Below are 557 nucleotides of genomic sequence, written 5' to 3'. Positions count from 1 at the left end.
AGAGAAGGCTGAGGGGAGACCTTATTAATGTCTACAAGTATCTTAAGAGTGGGTGCAAGGAGGATGGAGCCAGACTCTTTTTCAGTAGTTTCCAGTGACAGGATGAGGGGCAATGGGCACAAGCTGGAATATTGGATGTTCCATTTAAATATGAGGAAAAAAATCTTTACAGTGAGGGTGACAGAGCATTGGGACAGGCTGCCCATAGAGGTTGTGGAGTCTCCTCTGGAGATATTCAAGAACTAGGTGGATGCAGTCTTGAGTAATGTGCTCTAGGCAATCCTGTGTTCCCGGGGAGTCGGACTGGATGATCTCTAGAGGTCCCTTCTAACTGTGACAATTCCATGATTCCGTGTTTCCATGGGAAGATTCTTCTTTTTTAAAAATATTAATATTATTTTTTGATAGAAAAAATGCACTAATCATTTTGAAAGTTGATTTTACTGTAAAATGACAAATACATTCATGTAAATTGCTATTTTCAAAATAAAGTTGCAGTGGAAGGATTCCTGAGTGCTCATTCTAAATTACTTTTTTTTTTTTTTTTTTTTTAATTG

The sequence above is a fragment of the Chaetura pelagica genome, unplaced genomic scaffold, assembly GCF_000747805.2.
Source record: "Chaetura pelagica isolate M959 unplaced genomic scaffold, ChaPel_1.0 scaffold923, whole genome shotgun sequence".
NCBI classification, from domain to species: Eukaryota; Metazoa; Chordata; class Aves; order Apodiformes; family Apodidae; genus Chaetura; species Chaetura pelagica.
Note: the sequence above shows the minus strand (reverse complement) of the source record.